Raw genomic sequence first — 17,565 nt, 5'->3', positions numbered from 1 at the left:
ATTCTTCTCAGATGTGCATCCAAAGGATAAAATGTTTAAATCTCATTAGAAAGGGTCCATGCTGCGGTGCGTAGATGTTGTTCTTTTGGCAGGGGTGAGCCGGGGGCGGAGGTGAGGAGTCTTTGATATCAGAAAAAAGCATAAAAACCCTTCACATCGATTGCTCATCAGAGGATCACATTAAGTGGTGCAGAGTAAATCTTGGATTTTCAACAGGTGTTTCTGTTTTCTTTGTAAAGCACCTGAGTGCCACAGCCTGGCAGTCACATTGGCCAGCTGCCACCTCCAGCAGCAGCTCTGCAGCCCTGCAGCCCTGCCCAGCAACACCGTGTTTACGTCTGGGCTCAGGCTCTCGGCGATGGCCAGCAGCAGCAGCAGCAAAACATGTTTTCCCTCAGACGGCGTGGCCACAGTCAGACTGCAGGTTATTATCAAAGTCAACCTGAGGATGTTATTATTTCTGAGGCTGAGGTGGAGCAGACTTTATGGATGTGAGGGATTTACCTCACTCTGAGCAAACCGGACTCACAAAGGGATTATTTTCTTCAGACATTAGGATCAGTTCTCACACTCTTGTTCTGTTAACCTAAAATTACAGTCGCTACATAACTGCAGATTGCTGTCATCATGTCAAAGCATTTAACAGAGTGTTGAAAACAATAATTAAAGTTATTAGCATTAAGCCTAACCTTAGATAAATCAGTATCAGAACAGACATGGAAATGGGATCAGGTCGTAGATTTTATAAACCTTCTGTTCTTTGTGCTAGTTGAGATCTATTTTACTACATTTTTTAAATCGAGTTGCATCTTTGTTTGTTATTTAACATTATGTCGTTCCCAAAAAAGTGTTTTTCAGCAGCAACTGTTCTCCTGGTGTCTTGTGAGTCCATGTGGACTTTCAATGAACTGAATCATTATTTTGGCTGATGCTATCCTCTGACGAACAGGGAGGGACAGTTTTCCAAATGGCCTGTTGGCCATGTGACCATTGGACAGAAATGTTTGAGCATGTGAAGGCTGCTTATGGGCGCCCTGCCTCCATGATCCTCAAAATCAAAATCCCTCCTCGCTTCTCACTACTCACACTGTGGAGGAGAAAAAAACAGCAGAACTTTAGGTTCAAGCATTCACTGTAACTGATTTTTACTAATCTTAATAGTATATAATTGTAACATATGCAGTATCTTATTGAACAAGGTGTTTTCAAATTAATTTTCAGGGATTTTAAAGCTCCTATATTCTGCTACTTTTCTGCAGTTTCATATGGATCATTGATGTCTTCATGAAATGGTAGTAACATGTTTTGGTCCAAAAAGCCAATAAATCAAGCACAGCAGCATTGTTTCCAGGCTCTCATAGCCCCTCTGTTCAGAACGCTCTGATTTAGTGGGCGTGACCTTCATATGTAAATGAGCCACCGCTGATACCGCCCCGCTCCTCAGCGTCACTGAGAGCAGCAACACAAGCTCTGAGTGCACAATGTTTAGAAAACAGTGAGGCTCGTTTACCGTAACGTTAAAGGCTAAAACAACAGGCTAACTGCAGCTAAAGTTAGCATCCTAAACTCCTGGCATATTTCCTTGATAAATGAACTCTAGCCGCTTAGTCTTGTCGTCTTCCAAGATGGGAAGCTTGTGCATGGAACTATGTGGCTGTTTACAGCCAAAAACAGAGCAGTGATGGCTGCTGGAGAGATTTCTCTCCAGATGCGGGGAGAGGAGTGGGCGGAGAGGGGATTTGGGGGTATTTGCACCAGTGAACCCAATCAGGTCAGACTTGCTCATGAAGAAAAGGGAATCCCTGATGTCGGCAAACCCCGAAAATTCCAAACAGTTCGTTTTAGGTCTGGATTTTACATTCACAAGCACTACTAAGTACAGGTTTTGTCATTAAATATCACATTTTGTGGGCTGGGAGGAAAGCCAAAGACCCACAAATGTCACTAAAAGACTTAATAAAGTGATTTTTGAATAATATGGGACCTTTAGAGGAATTTAACAGCAAGGGACAAAAATGAGGTAATGATACTGTAAATCAAAAACAGTATTTATATGTAAATTAAAGAAAACAGTATTCATACTGTAAATAAAAAAACATTATAGAATACTGTATATATTTTTTGATACTGTTAATTAAAAAACAATAATACTATTAATCAAAATACAGTACTGATTGTGTTAATGTTTATCATTATTTGAGCCTTGCTGCCTTCAAGTTACTGTAAAATTACAGCAACCTTTTTAATTGAAGGGCATGAGAAACATTAAGACACTTGAGATGCAGACGATAATAAAACCTTGAGAATCTCTTCAGTCTGTATTTTAATTAGTGGAGATTAAAAACCATTTTCCCAACACTTTCCTTATTCTTACAAAATTCTAAAGCATCTTGTGACGAGCTGATTAACAGGTGATTCATGATTCACCAGTTTACCAAATCAAGTCATTTAGAAAGGCCAGGCTGTTTCTTCAGAGCTGTTGCCAACTAACATGTGTGAACTCTGGAAAGTTACTGGCATAGGTTTAGAAATAATTTCATAATGAGTGAACTTAGCCTCTGTTAGGTGTAACCTTTTGAACTGGTTACCTGCAGTCAGTCTTCATGCCAAGCTAAGCTTTCTGGAGCAACATGTTTACACACCTGAGAAAGTCATCTTACAACTCTTGAAGTGATATGAATGTTGTGAAGGTTATTCTTTGACTTTCTTACTGCCTGTGTAGAAACTATTAAACAGCAGTAGTTTGTAATGGAGGAGCAGCAGAGCACATCTGCACAGATGAAGAGGGTAGGGGAGGAGGTGGTGTGAGATGCTGGACAGCAAACATGTACTTGAGGGCTGACTGGTTAAGGGCCGACTCTCAACCCTGACCTTTGCTCCTCCCCTCTTTATTCCTCCCGCCTTGCCCGCTTCCATGTCACCCTTTGGCTCCCTGATGGATGCTGACAGGAACGTCTGTCCCCCAGCCCCTCAATACTCGCCTGTAAACACCCCTCCTCCTCTCCCACTCACTCTGCCCGTTCAGCACTGACCACGGTGACCCCGCTTTGGAAGATGCTGTCCTGCAGCTCGGTTTGGAGCTTCTTTAGGGGCAAAATGTCTGCGCCTGGCTGTCAAAAGCACATTCAGGACGTGATCTGCCACCCATCCATGACTATTAGTCTCCAGTGGCAGCTGTGCCTCTCAGTGCTGCAGGCAAACCAATGCATGTCTTGAAAAAAGCTCAAATGAAGTTTTACTGCATGAATCTATACTTGTGGCGCAACTGAAATAAAAGACAAGAAAATTTAACATGAGTCAGCTTGAAACACTTGTCAGGACTAAAGTTATGCAACATACCTCAAGTAAAACTACCGCCATACGTCAATCACTTCTTTTAAACTAGGGAGTGGCCCTGTCTATGACACACACACACACACACACACGCACACACACACACACACAAACACCTTCCCACTTCCTGTTGTGCAAATTCATAAAGTACCGCTAAGGCTGAACTTGTTGGACTGGATGAAAGATGGCAGGTAATCAGCACAGACGCCGGCATTGAAACAAAACTAGGGCAGAGAAGTGCAGACACACACACAAACACACACACACACACAGAGGCTGCCCTGACATAGGTCAGTAATGATGAAGTAAACTTTATAAAACAGCAGATGAGGAAGGAGAAAGTGGAGGATGTCATCTTTCATGTATTATTCATGCTGTCAGAAGAGACGTTGCTGAAGTCACAGCAGTGTAAGTAATAGCATGTGTCACACAAATCAACAGCAATGATGACCTCATTTTACCGCATAACTCCCTCCGCCCACACTCTCTTTAAGAAGCTCCAGATGCATGAGTGGGGTTTACACACACAGACACACATCAGAACACACATGCACACCTTGGGGACATGTGTATTCATGCTTGTCCTCTGCTTTTCATCTCTGGCTTTAATCAGAATAAAATATGAAAATAAAGGTAAAAACAAAACAAGGAAACAAGTCAAATTGTTTTTTTTTTAATTGATGGGGTAGTTAGCACCTTACATGGAAGCCTCCACCATCACTGGTTTAAAAATGCAATCCTTTTAATGCAAAATGCGAGTTATGGGATTGTAGCAGCTGTGTAAAGCATTCTCGGTGGTTGAAGTCTCAGTTGGCGTCCATGTTAAATGGTCTTCAATAAAAGTGAATTTTAGTCAGGAACGCCCTCGTCACAGATTTTAACCATTTATTGCTGAATGAAAATACAGCTATGCTTGGGACTGAAGGCTCTGTTTTTCAAAGTACTCCCTGAGCTATTCAATCAGAGAATACACTTGCAAAATCCCCTCACATGGGTAAAAACTTGTTGGGAGGACACAAAGTTTAACAAGCAGCAACGCAGTGAAGTTGTGTTTAAACACACAAGCTCTGATTGGTTAGGTGGGGTTAGAAACAATGGTTCAAAAATCAGCCTGTCAGCTGATAATAGATGGACTTTGATTTCTTTGTCTTATATGAACTCTTTTTGTTTATCATCAAAACGGGTTAAAGGTCAATTACTTGGTGACATAACTGTATTGAAATAACTGTTGATTGCTCATTCTCCTTCATTTTGGATACAAGTACACTTATTTATTTTGTTTTTTACTCTACAGCACTTTGAAAATTGTTGGCAATGGAAAACTGTTACCAACTTATTATTATTATTATTATTATTATTATTATTATTATTATTATTATTATTATTATTATTATTATTATTATTATTATTATTATCATTGTTTTTATTATTATTATTATTATTATCATTATTACCAGTTCACTGGTTATTATGCAAAAACTGTTAGCTTCCACTTAACATATTATTGTACAAAACATTGTAATTTTTCTATAGGCGATATGTAAAATCACCCCCCCACAAAAAAAATAAAAAATAAAAATATAAATAAATAAATGATAATAAAAATAAATAAATGATAATAATAATAATAATAATAATAATAATAATAATAATAATAATAATAATAATAATAATAATAATAATAATAATAATAATAATAATAATAATAATAATAAGATTAAAATGAATAAATAAATAAATAAATAAATCATAAAAATCTAAATTAAAAACAACTTATATCTTCTATAAGAGTCTAGACAAAAGTAGTGGCAGATTTGTTGATACTCATTTAACTTTCAGGCTCTTTTGGACAAAAACAAACATGAGGTCTGGGAAGCCCAAAAGTTGAAAGTACAGCTGGTTCACTCTCACCGCTTTGTTTAAAATGATTGTCGAGGTATGCGCTCGTGGTGATCATACATCATTGATCACACGCGCCGTCCGCGTGCTTGTGCTTGTGCTTGTGCTTGTGCATGACGTAAACCGTTCTGAGGCCCAGTAGCCCACCACTCCGAAGCGGGGCAAAGCAGAGAAGTGAATCGTGCTCATGCACGGCACAGTTGCGGTCACACTGGTCATTCCAAACGTGCTTTAGGGCTGAAGCGTGCTTAAACACGTCATGGTTTGCCAGAGTGACCACGTCCTTATTTACCTTACATGTTAAACAACACAGAGAACTATTATGCTTTTAACAGTATTAACAGTACTAGCCAGAAATGACCCCAGACGAGTTATAATCACACATCACTTTGCAGTACAATTTATTCTTACGTTTATTTTAAATGAGGATGTAATACTGTGAAACAAAATGGAGCTCCTGTTTGGTAGTTTACAGTAATTTACTGTTTTCTTCACAGGACAACATCCCCATCAAAAGATGGAACAAAGAAAAATGATTTATTTATTTATTTATTTTTTAATATTAGGTAAATTAAACCTGATGTTTTGACTGATCTGCATTTCTATGCGACACCTCATCGGAAATCAGGAACTCTTTACTCTTTACTCTTTTATTGTGGTAGTGGAAAATAAGAAGTTCCATCTGAAATATATAAGTTGGAAAATGATTAAAAAGCACATAGAAAATATATATGTTGTGATGTAGTCTGAGAGTTAATGTCATCATCAGTTTTCCACCATATAAAGGTCACAGCCCTCACTGTTGTCTTGCTGTCTGACAGCTCATGCAGGTGTTGCACCTGGCATCAAAGCCAAACAGCCGTCCGACAACCACCACACCTGACTGGAACAGCAGAAAACCGCATGGCAATAAACTCTTTCACACACACACATCCACACACCCACACACTGATCATGATAAGTGTGGCACAAGTTATTCCCATCATCAAAACTCAGACAAAACAGAGAGCCAGACGGTGAGGCAGCACACGAGACAGACGTTCTCACCACGCCAACATGAAATCTATTGTAGTATGACCTCTCATACCTCTGAAACGTAAACTCTGGAGTTAAAAGCTGCGTTTTCCCATGGCCTCACAGCCACAGCACTAATCATAGAATAAAATACAGATGTGTCTAGTTTGCCCTGTGGTAAAGCCTCAAAATACTCGCAGCAGCTAATGAATGTGTTGCTTTCTTTTCAGCAGCACAGGGCTCGCGTTACAAGCTTTCTCTTCCAGAAGCCTCTGCCCAGGTTTCTGATAGCTGATGGGACAGGCTGTCTCTCGATTCTGACGCCTCAGGCTGACCTGAGCCCGGGACAGGATGCCAATAACTCCAAGCTTTTATTTTGTGCCTCAGCTCGTGGCCGATCTTGTCTTGTCTTGCTGCCTGTTGTTTTGCTGCTCAGGAGCCTAGAGAGGTGATCTCATCGGCACCTCACTCCTCAACCCTCGCTCCCAAAACAACAGTGTATTTATATGACCAAAATAGCCACCTCAGGCTGGAAAAACCCTAGTCAAGACAAACAGAAATAGGCCAAGAGTTTCCAAGGAAGCCAGTCTGGGCCGGAGGTGATGTTTTTGACTGACAACAGCCATTGGGCAACAAAACAAAAGTCTGCATTTACTGCTGCAAGGTAAAATTAGACACACATGAAATAAAGGTTTGTATTCACCTTGTACCTTGGAAAAAACAACAGAAGTAAAGGGTGTGAACGCACAAACTGCAACACCTGTACTGTGCAATGGGAGTGAGAAAACAAAGCAGTTCAGGAGAGGCTGTGACGATGACTGAATGCATGTAATCGACTTTTTTTTCTTTAAATGTGCAGTGATGTTACACTTACTTTTTAACACTGAGCAAAGGCTGTCAAACAAAACTTTAAATAACTGTTTATAGATTTCTACTTTTATGACCAGGACTGGAGGAGAAATAGGTCAAGACACCTGTAATTATTACACACACAGTTTTCAACCCTCTTTCTTAGACCTTTAATGAAAGACTTGGTGGTTTTTGGCATGACGTGTTGCCTTCCTTAAAAGTTTATTGTTACATTTCACGTCAGCTGTAAATGCTTCACGGTGAGAAATGACGCCATGCTTGGTCCATGTGTTCAGGAACCAGCTGGAAAACTAAGGCAGACTGAATCAATGCTGACAGACTATTTGGCTAATTCCAAAAAACTCCAACCCAAACACTGAAATTATGCATGACTATACTCTATTCTTTAGTTTTTCAGCACTTCATGTTTCAAACAAGAAGCTCAGGTCTATGATGTACGATGCCTTGCACACATTGTAAATTTTTGGTATTTTGCAACCAGTTTGACAAAAATTCATGCAATAAACGCCGTGCTGCGCAGTAATGAGTACAGACTTAGCTCGGTTTGACCCTTCAGCAGCTAACACCGTGTATTTTAGTGGAATTAAAACATGTCATGTAAACCAAAGGTTTGGTCCTGTGTAAAAAAAAAACAGAAACAAAAAAAAGCCCCAAACCTATTTTGAACTATCTTTTCATTTTAACTTCACTGGTTTCCCGGTTGAACTTCTGAAAACTGAAGAAATCTGAAAAACATCTGTTTTTGGTACATTAGGACACTGTGGAAGGAAACTGATGCAGTCCCATGTGACCTGCCTTTGTTACCAAGTCCCATTTGTTACAGCAGGTAGTTGTCTAAGGGGTGGTCAACCAGTCAGAGACCAAGGGCCACAAAAACTACCGTGGTACTACAGAGAGCCACCTCATGCACGGGGTCTTACAAACACACATTCTCTCACATAAACGAAATGACATAACATGAAAGTCAAAACATTTTCAATTTTCAAAGTGAGGTTTATTGTGTTTGTTAGTGTGTTTAAATTCTTACTGGAGAAGAGAAACTGAAACTTAAGTATCAATGTGTACACCCAAGCATTGATCAACACTGATCCCAATGTTGGCATCAGTATATCAATATTTTAGATTGATCGGCACACCACTACTCATAACTCTCTATAAACATTTTTATGAATGGATCAAAGAGCCACATGTGGCTTGCAAGCCACAGGTTGGCCACCCTGCTCTAAGGGTTTCCACATCTGTAGGACTGGGTCACATGGGATCCCACATGCTCTCTGGTCAATGCTCCACTATCTTTAGACCCACTATAAGCCTGGATCATGGACTGTATAAAATTTGGACGTAGTCTTCCGACCTGTTCCTGAGACGGAAAATAAAGCCCATCAGCTGGCCATATTGGTAGTGACAAGGGCTTCACGTACAGCTATAGGGCACCTGTCAGTCACGTGACCTGAGCTGTCCCTCTGATTGGGCGAGCTTGGGATCTTAGTATCCTCTGAACGGCCAAGTTAGAAAAAACTCATCTTCCGGACAGCGTGTGCCGACAGCAAAATTAGTGACACAGTCAGGAGACGTTTTTTGAACCAGGCTGTAAATAGGTTAATTTCTGCTTTGAAACTGGCTTTCTTTGTTTTGGTGTGTATGTGACTTCTGGTACTTCTGGAGCCAGTCTCAAGCGAACACTCGAGAAACAGCAGATTTTAGCACTTCTGCATTGTCTCATATTCTTAGACCAGAGGTTGCTGCTTTGCCTGAATGGGTTAAGTCCACTTAAAATAGTTAAGTTAAAACCAAGTAGTTTTTTTTGTCTCTGTTGAGACTTTCAGACCTGACCAGCTGATCAGCACCATACAGATGGTTAAACATCCGAAAGTAATGCAGAAGTGAGCTTTCTGACAGAACATAAAAGTGGGGGGAGAAGTCAAGAGTGAACACTTAGACATTAGTGTTTGGGTCTGAGAGGTGACCCTGTCTGCCATGTTTGCTAGCCTGACTTCCTCTCTGGTCTTTTACTCAACAGAGAAGCTGAGTTGACAGTGTGACTAAAACACATACAGGTTCATGAGGCTGTATAATTCCTGTTTTATAAGACAAACCATCCTCAACACATGAATGAAAGAGAATTAAACCATTTGATTTGCCAGTTAGTAGACTTTGATTCTACAGTGAATCTGCTTTAAAGAGATAGTTTGTCGTATCTATCTGCTGTTTACTCACAGTGCTGACCTTAAAGACAGATTTTCTTATTGTGGACCAAGTCAGACCTGCTGATTCCTCTGGTTTCCAACCTTCGTGCTAAGCTAAGCTAACTTGCTCCTGGCTGTAGCCTGGTATTGAATAGACAGACATACACCAGAGAGATATTGATCTTCTCATCTCTCCATGAAAAGAAAGCAGAATGTGAGGCCCTGTCTTTAGATTTCCTCATTTCAAATTCAGTTTTTAATAAATAACCTGTTTATGAAAAAACTGGTGAATATCTCGTCTCATCTAAACTGATCATCAGCTTTGCTTCAGTGTTGGTTTATCTCACAGTTTGGACATTTTGAGTCTGAGTGGCTTTGGTAGCTCTCAGACAGACAGCAGTGAGATCATTGGGGCTTTCTTCCCTCAAGTATAGACCAGAGCCTCACATGTAAAAACAGACACAAACATGAACAAACACACCTCACAACATTCACACAGACAGACAGACAGACAGACAAACACTGACCCTCCCCTCCTCAGCCATAAGGAGGAGGGAGCAGAGAAAAAACTGAAGAATTAAAAACACATTCCACTTCCCGTCAGGCCGGGAGAAGAAGCAGTGAGTCACTGGAGCAGTTTGAAATGGCTCACTTTGGGTTTCAGACGAGTCTTCTTTGAACACATGAAGCTTTTAACCTCACACTCGTCTCGATTGAATGTTGTTGAAGGCGATGCTGTACCCTCTCCCCCTCCAGTGTGCACTAAAACAACCTCTTCCCAGAATGATGGAAATGTCGGCTTATGAGAAGGAGATCTCCACTTTCAGCTGCATGTTGTGAAGGCTTCTGTTCAGGAGAATCTGAGTCATGGTGGTTAGAATAAGCCTTTTTAATTGACGTTAAAATAACTTTGTCATTATTCTTAATGGTCGGATCGTTCAAACATCTAACACACACAGACGACCACAAAATGACAAACATAATCACACAGACTGACGCTGCCATCAGGAAATCCCAGCAGGAAAACTTTTTTTTTCTGTAAAGTCAAATTGAGCAACACTGTTTATTTAAGTAACAACTCTTTCTTCTCTTTCTTTTTCTCTTTATCGTTCCCTCCCTCCCTTCAGTCCAGACAAGGCCCCCAAAAGTCCGTCTTAAAAACCCCGAAATGATGCTGCTTTTCCATTCTGCTCACAGACAGCATCCTGACTCACAAGACAGCAGGGCCTGTTCCAATTACACACACGCTGACAGCTTAACTGACTCCACAGAGGAGGAGTCCTGCTATCTGTTCTCCATGATCTCCCCTGCTGGTGGGACTGACTCACACACTGAGGCTCAGGTGAACAGCGATCTGTCAAATCTGTTCCCACTCCTCAGGCAGCCTTATTAACAGCAGATCTCATGATGGAGACGGTCTGTTTAGAGGCTTTTTGTTGGTTTTTACTTTGTTGTTTTCAAGCAATGAAGCTGGATGTCAGTTTTTCTTTTCCAAGTGTTCAGCTCTTTTCTTTTCTAAGGCATCTAAAGCTGTGGTTCTCAAAGAGGAGGTCATGAAACACTGATAGTGAGGTCCCAAACCATTAACGGCTGCATATTTCATCCATTAAATTCAAAGCAAAAACAAACATAGGGGTTACATTTGACATCAAATGATAAAAACAGATAACATTTTATTTATTTTCTACATTTCTTTGTTACAGATCCCTGTGGTGGCTGAGCCAGTATCATCACAGCTATATGTGCACATACATAGGTGGCCTTTTTTTCTGGACTTGTCTATTAGTGTTTTGTCACAGCAGGGGGTCGTGACTCTTTGGCCCTGCTGTTTTTGGAGTCTTGTGCTGAAAGTTTTGGTAACCCTTGGTTGAAGTCCATCAAGTGTTTATTTTTGCAACGTTATTTATCAACCTATTCAAGCCAATTACTTTTTTGCTCAAGTCTTCAAATCTCAACTTTGGTCTGTTAAGTTATTCAAAGATATTCTATTTCCATTATCAATTTCCTAATAAGACATACACTTGTCTTTGGCATTTTTTTTGAATTTGTGCTTGAGATTGAAAAAGAATTAAAGTGATTATTTAAAGTGAGCAATGAATAAGAAATATCATTCATTCATTCATTTTCTATACCGCTTATCTTGTTCAGGGTCGTGGTGGCTGGAGCCAATTCCAGCTGTCATTGGGCGAGAGGCCGGGTACATCCTGGACTGGTCGTCAGCCAATCACAGGGCTGAAACAGAGACGGCCAACCATTCACGCACACACTCATACCTACGGACAACTTAGAGTGCTCAGTTAACCTGATGAGCATGTTTTTGGAAGACGGTGTACCCTGAGAGAACCCATGCATGCACAGGGAGAACATGCAAACTCCACACAGAAAGGCCCACCAGATAAGCTGGGAATCAAACCATTAACTTGACTCCACCCTCTATTTCTTTCCTGCTGTCAGACTGAGGCCTCATACTGTGCCACGCATGCTGCCTTTGATTTTAATAAGTCTCCTGAAGACCCTTGTTGGTTTCATATTGCTCATTGTGATGACCTGGCTCTGGTAAGGGTAGTGTTCAATTATATCAACAAGACTTTCCAGAGCAGAGTATAAACAGCCTCAAGGCCACTGAACAACTTTCCTGAGACTATCTGACATCCTCACACCACTTTAACCTCCGTTCAGGTTTAAAGGTATTAAGTTACTTTTCACAGCTTAGGGTTGTTTAAAGAGGGGGATGTTACAAAAAGTAAAGTGAAACAAAAAGAAGACTTCAGAGCATGGTGGCTGATCAGAGCGGGTTTGAGAATAATCAGTCAGTCGCCTGAACAGACTTCTGAATAGATGAACATATTTGTTAGACATGGATGGTTCTGGATGCAGTAAATGTCTTGAGTCATCAAAGGAGGGTGTTTCAGTTTGGGCAGCTCCATGGGGCAAACAAATACACACACACACACACACACACACACACACACAGACACACACACACACACACACACACACACACACACACACACACACACACACACACACACACACACACACACACACACACACACACACACACACACACACACACAGAAGTGGATATTAAAACAAACACGTGTTCACAGACTTCTACACACACTCTCTGTACTCTGTCTCAAACACACACTCACAAATTAACCTTTTTTTCTTTGCCCTGGCTGTTCACCCAGGGGGACAGCAGTGACTCAGAGCGAGTCATACACACACACACACACACACACACACACACACACACACACACACACACACACACACACACACACACACACATCTCAAAGACACGCAAACACTTGCCAAAATGTCAAACTGCTGAGAACTTTATTGATTGCAGTCCTCTGAGCTCGTGTAGACTGGGGTTGTTAGCTGTGTGCGTTCTTTTATATTTAGGATGAGGGTTGAAAACGCTGCTTTAAAGGAAGAACAAACACTTTGCTGACCTCATCTGGTGACGTGATGTGACCTTATGACCACACAGGTTTTAGATATCACAAGATATTCCTTGTTATACTGAAATGAGTCTGTGTATGTGACTATATGTTGACCTTACTATTATGAGCGTTACACAGCGTGTACTCAGGAGCTGGAGATTTTATGTACCAGATCTGAAAGGTTCAAATAGACTCTTTCCCCACACACTCTCCTGTCAAATGTTGTTGCAATGTCAAAATAAATCTTTGTCTTGAAACGGCCTCAAACACAAGACTCTAGTTTTAAAATCTGAACTGATTAGTGGGAATAATGCGAGGTCAAGGTTGCTAAAATCGGTCTGAAATGTAAGGAGGCAGATGGAGAGGCTTCAGTCAACAAACAGATTTAGATATAAAATGAACGGCTGCCACCGGAGCAGGTTTAATATATAAATTTAGGTTGTTGATGCCTTGAAGGGGTGGAGGAGAAGGGGATTTGGCTGAGTTTCTCTCCAGCCCCCATCCTCGTGTAGAGCCACTAATCAGAGACAATATGAAGTCATCACACCCTCATGGGATTTTACTGCCTGTAAAAAATAAACCTTTCATGGCTCATAAGCGCTCTGATATCGTGAACTCCAAAGCCTTGGCAGCCTGTGGTGCATTCTTCCTTTCATGAAATGTTGTTGAGAAAATAACTTTTTAATCAGGTTAGCAAAAAAGAGAGGAGGGCAGGGTTGATTTATTGTGTTACCTTTCTGTTGTTATGAAGGGTAAAGACAGGAAAATGCCTGTTTGGATTTTTAAAAAAAGGAGGAATCAATCATGTTGAGAGAGGAAAATGTCTGACGCTTAGTGTTTTCCAAGAAGAAGAGGAAGAAGAGTGGAACAAGGGATCAACACCTCCCTGGATACAAGCTCAGACAGGAGTGAAGAGAGGTGCACGAGGCAGGAGAGGAATGAAAAATAAATGGAAGGAGGGACGACGCCAAGAAGAGAAATGAAAAGAATGGAAAACAGAAAAAGAGAGACAAGAGGGAAGGATGAGAGGACAGATGGATGTATGTGGTAACAGAGAAAAGGGAGGTGAGAGGGCGGTTAGCTAGCATGGTGTTTGTGAGCAAATGTATGCGTCACTGAAGCTATTCCAAGATGCACAAATGCTCCCTCACACACACACACGCATTTGCACATGCACATTTTGATATGCTTTGGCTGTTTCCTTGACAACAGTATAGTATTTTCAAATATCAGAGGTGGCAGTTGAGTATACATGTGTGTTTGATCAGTGTGTGTGTGTGTTTGTGTGTGTGTGAGTTTCCAACACAGCTTTAAAAGCTTTTTAGTCGAGAGGGATGTGGCCAAAATTGCAAAACAAGGTCATTTAATCATGTGGATTTGGCAGCTTTGCGTCACACACGCACGCACACACACGCACGCAAACACACAAGCAGGACTTTCCTCACACCACGTTAAACAAGTTTTGTCTAAGTTGCCTGAAACATTTTTCCTTTAAACAAAAGAAGAGACAGAGCACGAGTGTTGAGTGATGGCTCAGAGGCTTCTGAGGCCCTCAGGCTGCAGGAAAAGTTGAATTTGCTTTCAACGCTGTCATAAAACATTGTCAATGTGTCAATCTCTTCTCACATCCTCTAACTGCTCAGAAATTCACTGACGTCACATGAAACAGACAAACTAACAATGTACGGGGATGGATTTGACAACATCAGGCACACTTCCTTCGCTGCTTGATGTTTGTGTAAGCTCTAAGAAAAAGAGGAAACCTGAGGCTTTTCTGGAAGTTTCAAACCTCTGATGACCTGAAAACATCAGGAGAAACTATGATCACATAAAACGAAGAGTGGATGTTCTTATTTACCGTTTGTGGACCACCTCTTTCCTCAGATGATGTTTTTGAGGTAATAAAAATGTAAATATATGTTAAAAAGATGACACACACACCAAATCCCACCTCACCCCTAAATGTGTCATCCACACCCACACACACACGCACACACACAACGGCCCCCACACACTCTTTACTACAGGAAATCAAACACTTCCTGCTACATTTGGCACAGGATGTGAGGTTAGTAACTCTGCGTGTTTCACCGTATCATGAATGAGCCCAGCTCTCACAGTGGACCACAGTCTAACTCACACCACTTTTTGTAAATCTGAAAACCTCTTCACTTTGGTTTCATCCTCCCCCTTTTCTCCCTCTTCATGTTTCCTGTCTCATTCAAGCCGTTCTCCCGAAATAAAAACTGTTATCAGCCAGAAAATAAGAATAAATCTTTAACTAATCAGATTCATGAAAGCTGCTGAGCTCCCACACATTTAACAAATGACATCTTGGTAAATGTTGCAACCAAAGGGCGATGAATATGTAATTATTATACAGAGATAACATGGAAATTGAAATAACATGCATGCTTTAAGGAAAGCTAACCTTTGGTTATGTTTAACCTTTTACCAGAGTGTTTGGAAAATCTTTAGTACGTATATTTTATTTGACACAAAAATGCTCTCTGTGTGTAGGGATGGGTGCCTTTCACATTTGAAACAATACGGTACCGATGCCTGGTACCTGGCAATCAATATTGATGCTCAGTAGTACCAATTTTCCCACATTTTTTTTTGTGTTTATATGATAGAAATGATTTATTTATTTAATAATAATAATAATAATAATAATAATAATAATAATAATTATTATTATTATTATTATTATTATTATTATTATTATTATTATATTTCTTTCGATTTAACATATATTTTTTTCAACATATAGCCTTGCAATGCTTCCTCACAGTCAGAAGGATGTGTATAGGTAGGGTACCTTTTGATTTTACGTGAATCGGTACCTGGTACTTTTGTCCGGGTACTATAAAAGTACCTAATTTGGTACCCAATCCCCAATCTCTGTGTTAGAAAGAAATTTGGAATAAAGCACACATTACATGTTGTGAAGTTGAATTCGAAGAGACCTATCCAAACTATCCTTCTTGCTCATCAGAAAACGAGCTTGTTTTTCCAACTCTTGCCTCAAAACTAAGAAGCTTTAACCCTTAAATCAATGCTCAGTTTTGTAAAACACTGAAGATTAAATCTGTCTACACCAGAGGAGGATGTTTTCACGTCTGACTGACAGGACTTCCTCCCCAGTCATTATGTTAATTACAACGGGTCAATTACACGCTGCTAGTTGTGGCTGTGGATTAACCCTCTGGTAAAATTTGTTAAAGAGGCTGAAACCGCTAAACACAGCTTTCCAAAAAGCCTCAAACACCACAGACAGTTAAACAAAGTGTCTCACTGATTTATTCATGTAAGCTGTAAACATTTGGATGTCCACCTGCCCAGAATAAACAGGAACAGCCGGGCTTAGAAAGAGGTCAATTATCAGAGTTTCTGCTGAAAAACAGCGTCTGCATTTTAAAACTTGCATGTGTTCTGACTTTGGCCGTGCATTTCCATGAAAAGAAGACTCTCTCTGTCTCTCTTGTGATTATAAGTGCACCTATGTGTTCCCGTAGTGAAAACAGGGGTCAAGTGTTGCCCCCGGGCAAAATTTTAAATAAGCGGCTTGTGCCGAGAATGTCTTCATGAAAAAACACCTCGAGGGCAAACGCCATGCTCAACAGAGCGCACGTGATGCGCGTATGTACACAGAGAGCAGAGCTGACAAATAGACAGCGAGACGGACAGACAGACTGATAGACAGATAAAGAAGGAAATGAGATTCAGAGAATGAAACAAAGGCTGCTTTCTGGAGAAGAATTTCAAGCCTGGCAGAAATGATTTCACATGTTGCCTGATGATAACTCATACCCATCTGATAGAGTGATAACGCCCTTCACCTTGTTTCTGGGCACCAGACTCCACCAGTAATACCAGACAGCTGGGATGGAGAAAAAGCAAAAGTGCAGTTTAACCGTTTCACTGCCAGACAGAATTGAGTTGCTTGTGGTTGTCTGACTAAAACCTTTCTCTCTCAGTTTCTCTATATTAGTGGTTTCAAGCCAGTGAGTATTGACTAGACCTCTCCCAGTCACGCCTGTCTCTATCACCTGACAGATAACTGAACACCAAAGCAAGGCTTCTTCTATATACTATCTCTGATTAATAATGTCTGATGAGTATCTGTTTCATCTACACCTCACTGAAACGAGACCAAACGCTCCCTTCAGATGTTTGAATTCACAAGAAAAGCACATTTGGTTCACCTCATCATTACATATGCTAGAAAAGAGGTGGTCACCACTTCTGGATTTCAGTGTTTGTTCAGAGGAGGTGAGGTTTTGGTGACCAAAGCTTTGGGTACCGTATGACTGTAAATGACTCTACGTGTTCCCCCGAGCTGGTTCGTCTTCCCCCGTTTGCTCTCATGGGAACGCAAAGGCAGAAGATATGATTGGTTCAACAGAAAAATGTTGCAAGTTAAGTGCAACAGTCACAAAAGTGTGAAAATCTGAGTCAGATGTTTGTCGCCCCTGAAATCAAAACTGCTGTTTACATGAACGTGGCACCACTATCAAGAAAAGGAGGCCCTACAGCTTTGTTATTGGTTTAAATTCTGCCAGCCCCTGTTTATGCATGTTGACAGAGAAAAAGAGGATAGATGCATGATCAAAATAAACATGATACTGACTAAAAGAGAATGACTGTTGCCTGATTGCAGGTATGCAGTGATAAAATGAATAAGAATCAAACACAGTTTGCACAAAAGGCTTGAAAATACAATACACTCACCAGCCACTTTATTGGGCACACCTGTCCAACTGATTGTTAATGCAAATTTCTAATCAGCCAATCAGATGGCAGAAACT

Source organism: Halichoeres trimaculatus, unplaced genomic scaffold (genome assembly GCF_033239565.1).
Source record: "Halichoeres trimaculatus isolate MK-OKI-2021-1 unplaced genomic scaffold, fHalTri1.1 fHalTri1_scaffold_2, whole genome shotgun sequence".
Taxonomy (NCBI): Eukaryota; Metazoa; Chordata; class Actinopteri; order Labriformes; family Labridae; genus Halichoeres; species Halichoeres trimaculatus.
This window is presented reverse-complemented; position numbering follows the sequence as displayed.